The following is an 11,601-nucleotide window of genomic DNA, read 5'->3' as shown; positions in this document are numbered from 1 at the left end:
GAAGCAATGTTTGGCAAAGACATGTGGCCAAACTGAGACTGAAGCAGGCACTCTGGGCTGAGAGTGAACACTGTCTACAGCTGCCACCTTGTTTTTCAGTGTTGGCAATGCTTACGGCCAAGTGGCAGGACCCTCCATGACAGCTTTAGGTTCCAACAGAGCGAAGATTTTAGGTTCAGGAGAGGACAGAGAGATGGCCTTTTCGCTCAGGAGGCTGCCTGGCCAGAGAGATGGAGTTCAAGCTTTCCTTCACCCCGGTAGAAGACAAAATCTGGCCAACAATTCCCACCAGATCTCTGCCAGTACGGCCTCCTGCATCCCCCACCACAGTCTGCCTGGTAAGTGCTTTTTGATAAGCAGTCTGAGGAGCTTGTGTGCTATAGGGCGCTACCCAAAATAGTCAGTGCTGATTCACAAACTCTTAGATTTTTCAATACAATGACAAGGAGCCCTTGTTCCTGAAGCACTAGTGGGTTTGCTCCTACTCACGCAGCTTCTGAGTTGAGTTGATTGTGTATCATGCGCAGGGGCAAGACAAGGAGCTTCTGTGGGGATGAGCGGCATTTATTGAAAATTCAGCTCAGTCCAAGGTAGTGAAAACAGGAGACATGGATGGAAACTACACTAGAGTACACAACAATATAATGGTGAACCTGAAACTCTGAACAAAACTCGGGATTAAGAAACAATAATAATGTTGAATTCCGACAGACTGTGCATTTTATTAGACATCGGTGAATTAGTTATGGAGACAAATACGGTATATCACACATAGTTCTTACTGCTTTATGCATCGCTAGGAAAACTATCCTCCTGTAACAGGCGAGGAGTGCGAACGGAAAAGGAAGCGATCATGCCAAATCTCAGGGAAAAAGGAGGGTTTAATAATAACGTCCACCAACTAAAGACCCAAATTAAGGATACAATAACTAGCAGTTAACTTGTACGAAGACAAGACATATATAGATGGACAAACAACCCTCACCTGAATGACGAACACAACACAACAACAACAACTGCCACTGTGGACAGGGCCGTATCGTGACACATACTTAATATGAAATTTTAAAAATACTCATTATAAATATTTATTACTAGATCACATTATTCTGGAGAGAATGTCTGCTTCTTCTAAAAAGCAGTTGAATTAATTTGATTCTCTCTGGTTCCCACTGATCAGTTCTATTACTTTGTCGGGGTCGTTGGCTGTGGTCTCATCTCCTGGGAGGCCTAGTAGGTGACCGGAGATGGACTCGAGGGGGAACTGCTTGTATCCAGTGACTTGATAGGGCTGGAGAGCTAAGGCTGCCAACCTGTGTTGTCTGGGTCCCCAGGTTCCTGGGGGCTTGCGGACGGGCTGGAGTCCCTGTGTCTTTCTTTCTATTCAGCACATTTCATAACTTTCATAATTAACAAGTAAATACATATAGTCTGTTACCACTGATATTGATATTATTACTATTTTTATTGTCTGTGACTTTAAACCCAAGTTTGTGTGTTTGAATGGACTGAATGTATTCAATGTGTTTTTTGCTGCAAAATAAACAAAAAAGAAACTATAATAATGTGGTATTCACAACATGAGAAATTTGAGAGAAGGTTTGAATTATGGGCAGTCATGGCCTGGTGGTTAGGGAACTGGTCTTGTGACCGGAGGGTCGTGGGTTCGATTCCCAGACAGGTCATGACTGAGGTGCCCTTGAGCAAGGCACCTAACCCCAACTGCTCCCCGGGCGCCAGGCTAGGGCTGCCCACCGCTCTGGGCACGTGTGATCCACAGCCCCCTAGTAATCACTAGTGTGTGTGTGTGTTCTTACTGCACAGATGGGTTAAAAGCGGAGGACAAATTTTGATTGGGGTGTAAAAATCACAATTGACAAAATATGGCACATTTCATTTATTAGTAGGAAACCAGGAACAACACTGGCAATGAGTGGCTCACAAGAATATGAGGTAAAAAAACAAACAAAAAAAAAACAATGAATAAATAAAAAAACAATGAACAAATAATGAATAAATAAAGAATAAATAAGACGGGTAAAAAAAATGACAAGACGAGTATGGAGACAGTGATCAAAACAAAACAAGACCACAAGGTGACATTGCCATGGGAACCGTTATGCCTATTAGTGTCACGATACGGGGGCCCCCTGCCGGCAGCCTCTGTCCACAGCAGCAGTATGTTGTCCTGTTGTTCTTCTTGTCCTATAATCACCAGCACCCGAGGGCCGCTTGTCTGTCTATATATGTCTTGTCTTTGTACCAGTTGACTGCTGATGTCACGGGTTTTCAGTTGGTGCACGTTATCTATTAAATCCTCCTTTTTCCCTGAGACTGGCACGATCACTTTTTTTTATTTTGCATTCCTTACCCGTCTTCATTAGTACTCATTCAGAAGACAAAGTATGTGAATAGAGCTCTGCTCATACCTGTCACGGTGAGGAGGCCGGGCCGCCACCAGAGGGCGTGTGCACCCACACACACACACACACATGGACGTAATTTTGATTTCAAAAGTGGGGGGGACATAGATTCGTCGCTATTTAAATATTTGGTTTTAACCGTAAAAACTGGGGGGGACCAAAGCCGGCTTTTGAAAAAGTGGGGGGGACATGTCCCCCCCGTCCCCCCCCAAAATTACGTCAGTGCACACACACACACACACACAGCACACGCCACCACGCATCAAACCACTCCCCAGGTCCCAATCAACTCACTATTAGCACCTGTGTCTTATGCCTATCACCCTTGTTAAACTCAAAGGTTGCACTGTCCAGTGCTACACATGCCACCTCAATCCCCCACATCACAATACCATTAATAATTTGCAGATAATGTCAAGACTTTCACATATATCCCATTATACTTGCTTTTTCCAAACATTAATAGTACTTATAAATAATAATAAAAAGTCAATAGTGTTTGTGATGCTACATTGCATACTACACATTTGCACTCATTCAACTGTCTTATTTTTTTCCAAACTACTTTATCACATGTTCTTCTCACTTGGTTTCCTTCTTGGAGACAGAAGGTACCCTATCGCTGTCTCTCATGATGTGACATCCGGAGCATGCTATATTCTGGCCCATTGCATGAAAAGAGGCAGAATTGGCATCAAAACGTCAGGCCAGGTTCCAGTTACCCCTGAGAAACCATGATGCTTTAATTAGAGGTGGGCATTCCAGGTTCAGAAAGTAAAACTCCTTCTCAGGATTTTACTCAAGTTTGATGGATTTTCTAATTAGTGTCAGCCATGTAAAATGAGTGAAATCAACACAATCCAAGAAGCCTGAGCAAAATCTTGGTGGGGACTTTTACTTTCTGAACCAGGAATGGCCACCTCTGGCTTTAATGCAGTTTGTTTGGTGCTACGCACACCATACCACACAATGACCCAGGGGAAGAATCACAGCCTAAGTGGAAATGGTAAAGATGGTAGAGATACTATTGGCATTGAATTACTTTTTTTTTTATTATAAAAAATTACAAGTATTTATAAGTAAATTTTCTCATTACAATATATGCATATATGTTTCAAGAAGACAATACAGACTTTTTCCTATTTCTTTCATTTAATGTGTTTATATGATTAAATTAACTTAACTGTGTTATTATGAAATTGTGGCCTGATTGTGGCCCTTTTCTTACACTATAACGTTTCATATATGCTGTCCTTTTGTGTACTTTGTAAACTTGTAGATCTGGAGATTTACTTATCCAGACTTATCTTTGAAAGCTTCTTTATGTGCAGCAAGGGAGAGTTAACAACGCCATATCGTCCTGTTTGAGGTTCTAAAGATCTTTATTTCATCATTTTATTTAGATGATAGGTGTTATTCAAATAGTTATTTGAAGCTGTTATTCAGCTTCAAATAGTTCACATCAGCACAATTAATTGAACGGCATACATTTTTTAAAATAACAGGGGACATATGTGTGGGCATAAGTGTAAACATAAGTGTGGACATTAGTGTGGACTTAAGTGTGGGCATAAGTGTAAACATAAGTGTGGACATAAGTGTGGATATATGTGTGGACATAAGTTTGGATATATGTGTGGATATATGTGTGGACATTAGTGTGGACATAAGTGTGGATATATGTGTGGACAATTAGTGTGAACATAAGTGTGGACATATGTGTGGATATATGTGTGGACATAAGTGTGAACAAGTGTGGATATACTGTATGTATGGAAATAAGTGTGAACATAAATGTGAACATAAGTGTCGACATATGTGTGGACATACGTGTGAACATAAGTGTGGATATATGTGTGGACATAAGTATGGATATATGTGCTTGGTGCTCCTTTTGCACAAAGGCTGGAAGATGCGTTGTATTCGTGTGAAGGGTTTCCAGCTCCCTCTCACTAGACACACTCGGCTGTATTTAAGGGCTTGTACGGATGGTGTGTGCTTATGTAAGTGGAACCATGATTGAGTTTAACAATCAGAGGCTGGGTGCACTCAGAGTCACAGCCAGTAAAGAAAATTAAGCGTTATTATGTTGATGGACAGACAGCTCTATCTAATCAGACCGCGCTCTTGTCAGTAATGAGAAAAATGATATAACTGGTCTGGAATTAGCATAGAAGACAAGACTGGTTTTACTTTCACAGCATGTCTAACAGTATAACTTTAGTGTCCAGCTTGATAAAGCCAAATAAAAATGGTTGAATATTTTCAGACATTCACATGCTTGCATTAAAACTATATAGATCGCCGCTCAAATGCAGATGAACAGTGACAGAGGTCTTGTTTTGGGCCACAACATCTGCATGCTGGATTTGAAATTAAATGGTTGCTTTAAGGTTCAGTGCAAAATGTTGTTTGTTGAGATGTATTTATCTGTGTTGGGTGAACCATGATGCATTTTGCAACCTGCTGGATATTGCATCATTATAAGGACATTTGGTATCACAGTTCGAGATCAGTGCATGGACCAAAATAATCTCTGAGAATCCTTGCTGTGATACATTTTTAAATATATTTGAATTTAATATCAAGATACCAAAATAAATAAATAATAATAAATGACAATAAAATTATTAAATGACAATAGAGACAGTTGAGAAGATGCTGGCATAAAAAAATCTTGAAACTCATCAATCCTTTTTCTCAGAATAGTTAACAATGGTGGTGGTCAGAGAGCAAACATTTTAAACTGTGAGAAGAATATAAAATATCACACGAGCAGTTCATCTTTCCTTTGCTCCAGGGTGGTAAAGATTTTTTTCATTTTGCTTTCATTTCAGCGTGGACCATAAAATGACATAATAGTGTTCAAGTGTAAATAATGTCCCGAAGACAAGCAAAACTAGAGCCTAAATTTGAAGCTGTTGATATCCAATTCATTCTTAATGTGTAAAGCTAAAGTTCACATCCTCATGATTTATGAAGACAAACAACAGTGCTCTAAATTGAAGAATATTGGCATGCCATGTGTATGCTTCATCAGTGTATTACTACGCCAGGCAGTTCAGAAAGAAGTGGGAAATTCACCTAAACATATATTGCTTGCACAGCTGATGAAGGACCTCTGCCAGAAAAATCCTGTTTATCTGGAAAGCTTGTGTATTACTACTTTTATTATTTCTGTTTCTATGTATAGAGCTTCCCTTTTTTCATATTGCTTTATCCCTATTGCAAATATTTTATAAAATATTAGGGTTGTAAAAAAAATAATGACGCTCCTGTCAGATTCAACACTGCTGCCACTGGATCAGTAGGCACTACTGCAGCTCATCTTCTGTAAAGAAAAGTGGAAATCAGGCCCTCTGTGAGGCACAAGTGACCCCTGACCCCTTCATGCTTCCTCATCGATGAGCCAGGTCTGTTTTCAATGAGGCAGGGGCAATGCCATTACCTCACAGCACAGCTCCCTTCAGTTCTGTATCGCCGGTGTCCCACGTGTACGCACGCCGACCTACAAACAAGCAGGAAAAGGAAAATGATGTGGACAGTGACAGCGACATCCTTCATCACAATCTGAGCATCTCCAGCCACTCTATTCATTTCAAGTGATTCACTTTAATTCACTCCATTGATGCTCCGATCAGGTGGGTGGTGTGAGAGGACCTGCTTTCTCCTGCAGCAGAGCAGCTAACATGGTCACTTGCTCTGGTTCTTTGAAAAAGGAAATGGCCATTGAAGGGTGGTACTTAGTGAGAGTAAAATACTCCACATGGGAATAATTGACACAGAAATGTCCTAATGAGCATAGATCAGCGAGGCAGAGTCGGTATCTTCTCATATAGCACAGCAAATCTTAGTCCCTTTTGATGTCATTTGTCCTGATCATTGCAAAATTAAAACCATACAGTACATGTATTGTTAAATCGGGATAGCAATAGTAATCATCTACTTAAAATGCCAATTCTTCAAGAATGTCTTGGAATTCTAATCCTAATCTTAATAGAAACAGCTCTTACACTGTAGGTTAATTATTCATGAAGCAAGATAATTAAGATCAGAGAATTATCATAGACTGTTGATCTAGGCTGTTGTTCATCTTAGTTTTAAATATGGTTTGAGTGAGGATTTTTCTTCAGTCTTTGATGTTGGTCAAATGTCACATTAACACTCTAGGATAATTGCATCGGCACGAAGAATTAATTGCATATATCCGTGCTGATTAATTTGGTCAAATTATCCAAAGATGACATTCAAAAAAGCATTTTACACAGAAGGAAACTGAAAAAAACAACTTTTTGCTGGGTTTTTTTGGTGGTAATTTTATTTCCCCAGTAACTCAGTCTGATTTTCTCTATGTTCCTCAACATATCTTTTTTCGTGGTCACATTTCTCCCAATATCATTCTCTCTCTTTTTTATCACACATTGAGTTTTCTGTGGGTCCTTTATATTAATTTTCTGTTGTTTATTGAGCTGCTTAGCAGTTTCTATTCATGACACTGAGTCACTGAAACATTTCACCTGCCTTTTCCACCTCCCTGGTGTTATGAAATGTATTCATCTAAGAGGATATCATTGTGTTATTCTGAACGGAATCTACTGTGCTGCAAGTTCAGAAAGGTTGTTATTAATCCAGACCTCAGCATTATTATCACAGGCCCGGATGAAGAAACAGGTAAACAGGTAGAATGTAGGTAAACCCATTATTCAAAACAAAAGGCAAAGCGAAAGAGTCAGTAAAGTGTTGAACTGTACAGGACTGTGAAGTAGCCAGGCAGTCAGTGTACGCATGTCAGTTACAGGTGGAGCTTATATGTGGGTGGTGCCAGGGTTCAGCTAGAGGGACACCTGGAAAGTCAAATCAAATCAAATCAAAGTTTATTTGTATAGCGCTTTTCACAACACATGTTGTCACAAAGTGCTTTACAGGATTTAAAAGGTTAACAATACTATGGGTCCAGAACCCTAATGAGCAAGCCAAAGGCGACAGTGGCGAGGAAAAACTCCCCATGATGGTGGGGATTAGGAAGAAACCTCGGGAGAACCAAGACTCAAAAGGGAACCCATCCTCCATTGGGCGGCCCGTTAACACACAAATTACACAAAATACAGACAAATACACAAGTCACACACAAATCACACAATCAGACTAAGTAAAGGTAAAAATGAAAGTTCTGGGTTTTGATTATGTCACTGTAAATGTCTGTTGATGAACTCCAGGCTTTCATTCCATGTCGGAGCAGCGATGCTGGTATTGTAGGCTCCGACTGCAATGTTACCTCGGAGAAAAGATACGAGATGTAGTAACTATGTAACTGATTAATCAAAGGCCAAACTAAACAGATGAGTCTTTAATCGAGTTTTAAACATTGAGACTGTGTCTGAGTCCCGAATAGAGGCAGGAAGATTATTCCACAATTGTGGAGCTTTAAAAGAAAAGGCTCTTCCACCTGCTGTGATCTTTTTGATCCTAGGAACAGTTAATAACCCTGCGTCCTGTGAGCGAAGTGAACGCGCTGGGTTATATTGTTCAATAAGTTCACTAAGATAGTCTGGAGCTAAGCCATGTAGCGTTTTATATGTTAATAAAAGTATTTTATAGTCAATACGGAATCTAATTGGCAGCCAGTGTAATGACGATAGTACGGGACTAATGTGATCAAACTTTTTAGTTTTTGTTAAAACTCGTGCTGCTGCGTTCTGAACCAGCTGGAGTTTGTTTATCGATTTACCAGAGCATCCAGCTAGGAGACTGTTGCAATAATCTAAACGAGAGGATATGAATGCATGGATTAGTTTTTCTGCATCACTAATATTTAATATGTTTCTAATTTTGGCAATGTTGTGCAAGTGAAAGAACGCTACCCTAGTTATATTATTAATATGTGTATTGAAAGTGTGGAAAGTGTGGAGTGGAGTCCTCCCATGCGTGTGCAGGAACCATTACATTTGTTACATTTCATGCCAGCCAATTAGGAGTACACCAGATGCAAGAGATTTATTATTACTATTATTATTACTATTATTATTATTATTATTAGTAGTAGTGGTAGTAGTAGTAGTATTTATATAGCACCTTTATAAGAACCCAAGTGTGCTTTACATTCAACATACTGCACAGTGATTTTAGATCCATTCAGTACCAGAGAGAAGGGGCAGCTGATGACACACAGCATACATCTCAGCTGGAAACAATGGCCCTGAGGGGGCCTGCATCAGAGCAGTGTGGGAGGGAAAACACCCAGGAAAAGTGCCATCCATTACGGGGTGTGCAGTCATTCACACACAACCACACCAGCACAACTCTACGCTAACCCTACGCTTACGTGCGCCTGCAGGACGCTGTGTCGGACAGAGTGATCAGTAACACAGGGGCACCACAGGGAACTGTCCCCTCTCCCTTCCTCTTCACCCCCTACACCACAGACTTCAGCTATCGGACTGAGACCTGCCACCTCCAGAAGTTTTCTGATGACTCTGCGAGAGTTGGATGTATCAGCAAGGGTGATTAGGATGAGTACAGGGATACGGTGACAGACTTTTTCACATGGCACGAGCTGAATCGTAATGTGACAAAGACGAAGGAGCTGGTGGTGGATCTAAGATTAAACAAGGCCCCCTTGACCCCTATGTCCATCAATGGAATCATTGTGGACACTGTCGATGACTATAAATACCTGGGAGTGCACATAGACAATAAACTGGACTGGGGTAAAAACACCAAAATTCTCTACAGGAAGGGCCAAAGTCATCTCAATGTTTTGAAGGGTCTGAGCTTCTTCAACATCTGCAGGACAATGCTCAGGATTTTTTATGTGTCTGTGGTTGCGAGTGCTATCCTTTTTATGCTGTTGCATGCTGGGGCAGTAGGCTGAAGGTGGCAGATGCCAACAGACTGAACAAATTGATCTGTAAGGCCAATGATGTTGTGGGAGTAGAGCTGGACTCGCTGACCGCAGTGACTGAGAGGAGGATGCTGTCTAAGTCCATCATGGACCATGTCTCCCACCCACTGTACCACACACTGGCAGGACAAAGGAGCATATTCAGCCAAATACTCATTCCACCTGTGATGCTGGGTGCCTGGAGAAGGACGATAATAGGACAATAGCATAGGACATAAAATACTGAACTGATATCCTGTATTAAATGTACTGATACTGTACATATTGTATGTACTTCTGAAAGTTCAGGACAAAATGTTTTACTTCCTTATCTCATCTGTTGTGTCTTGAGCATGTGTATTTTCAGAGTTCAATCCTAAATGCATTAGGAAATCAAAAAATAGCAACCTCTGGTTGCAGACTGGTCTATCCAATAGGGGCTGAACTCAGGGCGGTCATCAAGGGGTCAGCTAGGGGTTACTGCAAAAAGGATCATGCAGTTTATTGAGTGAAAGATAAGTGTTTTCTCCTGGGAATCACCTGACAAGAAGGCTGCTGTAAAGGAAATAAGCTCTCCACTAGATACTTTTGGAAACCTTGGAACATTTTGCTTGATCCACGAAACACCTCTCCAGTTATTTATCACTAAACGAATATACAACCAACACACACAAGCATAAAACACAATCACCAGAACCATAAATCTCACCTACAGTGGAAACAGGACAGAATAACAATTGAACATGAACTACATACACGCAGGCATAAATACACGAATCAAGGAGACAGAGAGAGAACCACTATGGCGAAACCAAACTATAGTGAGACCTGATAGGGAGGAACACACAACCGTGGGAAACGTAAACCGAGAAACAGGGAGGGGAAAACTAATATAAAGGGTAATGCGTACGAAGGAATAACTAAATGAACAACAAAAAGAAACGAGAACTAAAACCGAGAAGACGAAACAGAACAAACCAGGTCAGCGCGCGGAAGAAGCGATAGGAAGGCAGAGGCTACCGAACGTGAGGAGAAACCAGCACGGGGGAGAATAGGACACATGGCAAACACAATGACCAACAACGAGGGGGTAAAACAGAGGGGATAATATACTGTGAAACAGGGAGGAGAAACGAGACGCAGGTGAAAACACTTGGGCAGGGACGTGACAAACAGAAGGGAAACCAAGGTAACAGGAAAAAACTGGGCGGGGCTAGGGCAGACGTCAGGAGACTGGGAAGGAGGGTGGATCTAGATGTGACACCTATTTCCTTGCAATTTCCTGGTTTTCCACGAGATCTGCGGTAGGCTCAGCAATGGTGAAGACATCAATAGAAGACACATGCACTGCAAATTCGCATGTTGATGGTAAACTGGCTGAAATGAGGAGCAGGACAATATAAATGTCAATCTTATAGGGATTCAGTCTGACATGTCAAAATGTCAATCAATCAGTCAAAATGTCTTCCTTTAATTAATCATGTGAGCTCCATAATTCAAGCACTTGTCCCTACTAGTCCACTTTAGAGTAAGTAGGAGGAGATAAATATATACTTGCTATAGGAAATGCTACATCATGCAGAATCACTAAAAATATGATTTGCTTCAGAAACTTTGGCAGTAGAGGTAAGGTGTTGTAGAGAATTCTTTTTTTTAAATGTGTCTATATGAAAGTGCTTTGAAAGTGTCAGTGGTTTCAAAAATGTGAAGTCTCTGACAGGAATCTGGTTGTTGACAGGAATATATCACAAGTTTCACAAAAATTCACAGTTCTGACACTTGTGTTATCTACTTTGAGAAGATTGGCCTTGGATCTTAAAAGTGTTCTACTGTAAATCATCTGTGACATGTAGACTTGCAGTACATTCCAAGTTTTTGACATAGCAGTATTTATGATAGAATTTAAGCCACACACAGTATCAGTAATGCATTCCCATTGTACATTGTTCATCACAGTCTCTTTTAGGCCAGTGGGGTTCTCCATGATCTCAAGGTTCCTGGGGTAATGTATTGGAAACGGCAACAAGACAGCAGCAATAATTCTGCTCCATCTGCTTTGCACTGGACAGACTCCAGATGAGGAGGGTCCTAGCACCACACAGCTTAGTGTTTGAACAGTCTCAGGAGTACAGAAATTAACCAGCTACTTTACATCTGCATGGGGGGCACTTACTGTGCCTGAAGATAGGCATGAGGCACCAGTGTATGTCTGGCTATATGGGCCTGTTTACACATGTGAGGTGAAGAGTTGCAGTTTTGTGGCTCCCTGAAGAAGTGGCTTTACTCTCAGAATTTTCC

The 11,601-nt window shown here is 41.0% G+C and overlaps 1 protein-coding gene across 1 annotated transcript in view; it reads left to right on the top strand.

Moving 5' to 3' along the window:
- Positions 1–11,601, top strand: part of htr5ab (5-hydroxytryptamine (serotonin) receptor 5A, genome duplicate b) — a 34,919-nt gene continuing 23,318 nt past the window's right edge. Inside the window, exon 1 of the mRNA XM_076973046.1 lies at positions 1–338. The gene's annotated coding sequence lies outside the window, so the exon portion shown is untranslated. The remainder of the gene's footprint in view (positions 339–11,601) is intronic.

This window comes from Brachyhypopomus gauderio, chromosome 14, assembly GCF_052324685.1.
Source record: "Brachyhypopomus gauderio isolate BG-103 chromosome 14, BGAUD_0.2, whole genome shotgun sequence".
NCBI lineage: Eukaryota > Metazoa > Chordata > Actinopteri > Gymnotiformes > Hypopomidae > Brachyhypopomus > Brachyhypopomus gauderio.
This window is presented reverse-complemented; position numbering and strand designations above follow the sequence as displayed.